The sequence below is a fragment of the Calidris pugnax genome, unplaced genomic scaffold (assembly GCF_001431845.1).
Source record: "Calidris pugnax isolate Ruff unplaced genomic scaffold, ASM143184v1 scaffold60, whole genome shotgun sequence".
Lineage (NCBI taxonomy): Eukaryota > Metazoa > Chordata > Aves > Charadriiformes > Scolopacidae > Calidris > Calidris pugnax.
This window is the reverse complement of record NW_015090831.1, coordinates 5,462,686-5,464,961: the sequence shown is the minus strand read 5'-3', so window position 1 is coordinate 5,464,961 and position 2,276 is coordinate 5,462,686.

Sequence of the window (2,276 nt, the reverse complement as noted above, 5' to 3'; positions counted from 1 at the left end):
CTCCTTCTCTATTTAACATGCAGGAAAAATCTTAGAGCAGGTTTTAAGTCACAGTGAGTAATGATATGTCTTTGAAACTTAGGTGTTAGCAGCTGTAATATCCTAAACTGAAGCTATTCCAAAATTTGGTCAGGGGCATTTCCATAGCAGATATGTAAATATGTCTCATTAGGAATTAGAAAGCATTTGCTTCTGTGTAGGCTAAAGATCTCACTCAGTCAGCCTCTCTTCTAGATGGTTTGAGCTAGCAGTTCACAGAGGCTGGATGTGATGTTAACCACAGCATTTCCTAGCCTGCTGTTGGATACTGGAGCTCTCAGCGTAGCCTTTTCAACTCAGTGAAGTCAAAGTCAAACCTTTGACATACTTCTATTAAAATAGTAGTCACCACCTTCCGTAATCTATCCTTACATAGCACTTTAAAAAAACGGTGGCTCAAATAGTCTTTAATCTTCCAGTGTACTATTGATCAAGAAATGAACAGTTAAAATATACACCATGTTAATGAGAAGGAGATAGGAATTGCATTTAAGTTATTTTAGGGTAAGAAATTAAAAGGACCTCTGGCCTATGGAATAATTGAGAATATATTTACCTAGTCGCTACGTGTTTGGCTAGTTAAAACCCAGAGAGCATGAAATGGTACAGAGTTAAAAGGAGCATGTGGAAAAAAATACAAAACAAATTGGTAGTGTCTGTGAAAGGTCTTCAGGGAATTCAGCTTTATTGCCACAATAGTACACTTCCCAGTATGCAATTACTTGTTGTCATGGAAAGGGATTTTGAAGATTTCTCTTATTTTGCAGCATCCAAAATTAAGTAAGAGGTTGCATTTGTTTTTTCCTTTCCATATTTGTTTACTTATCTAGGTTCTTGTATGATTGTCAGGCCAGTATCCAAGTTCCCCTTAGATAACAAAAAGAGAAAAAAAAAAGAAGCCACTGAAAATATGCAGCAGCAGCTAAAAAATGAATATGTTATTTATTTTTTAAGTTATGTAAGTTCATAGTGCGCATTCTGTGATAGGGAAAGCTCTTCTATTAATAATTTTCAACCTTGGCAAAAATGCATTTTTGTAGTTGATCATTCTTTTTTTACTCAAACATTTGTACAATGAGTAACAAAGCTTTTGCATCTAAATCCAAGTAGGAACAGAATTTGGCAAATCTAATTCCTTCCTGGATTTTCGCAGCTCTACTTCCTTTAGGAAGTTTTTAGTCAATGGGAAACAAAGGCTTATTGAAAGGATTAAAGTTACAACTATTCTCTTTGTTTTAGAGCTTCAATCATGGTTTTCCTCTAGTAAACAACATTTGCAATTAATAAAACTTCTAAAAAAACAGGAACTTTGGGGAAGTACGTGCTTATGATAAGCAGCAGGATTTCTTTTAACAGAACTCTATACAAAGGTGTAGTCTTTTTAAGTTAAGACAATGATAACAATTGAGTTTCTCAATGCATTTTAAAAGTGTTCCTTCTGATAAACACAAGACAACACGCTCTACAGTCAGGGATGGGTGATACATTTAAATAAGATATATCTAGTCAACAGTTTATTGTGTCCCAAAATGATTTTAAATAGCTGCAAACAACTCACATTTCATATCATGCATAAACCTAGTAATCATGTCTTACACAATGAAATATCTATGCCCATTGGACATACACTACTGCATATATTTATGAACTATTACCCATAAATTGTTTATTGTTTCCTTTATATGATGCTTGAAAGGCATTTGGATAGCAGTTATCTGTGCATGAATAAGAACACATGGAATATTTAATCTTTATAATTTATCTTTTACTGAGTTTATGTCATGAAATACCTTATGAATATTTTCATGTCGATGTCAGCTATATTTTTCTTACTCGCTTCATGTATTTGCTCCCAAGGAATTATCTTCTGTCAAGAGGTAAACTGAGGGAAACGTCATAAGGTTGTGGACGGCCTTCCCTGGAGGGCAGTGTGGAGCTGCAGGATGGTTGGGACTGGCCGTTGCAAGAGACATTTCATGAACAGCTCAACTATTGTTCTCACCCAAGTGTCCAGTTCTTTTTCTGGGGTGGCTTATGTCCAAAGGGTGCTGAAAACAGCAATCTGGAAAATAAAGGATCTGCAGTTCTGACTGGCCCCTTAAGCGCAAGCGCATTGTTGTTTCCTACATGCCATTTCTCATTTACAAAAAAGCATCTTGAGCCGTTGTCCTTCCCATGATAATTTTTACACTTTTATCTCACATGTAGGCAGATCTTTTCCTTCATTTTTTTTTTGA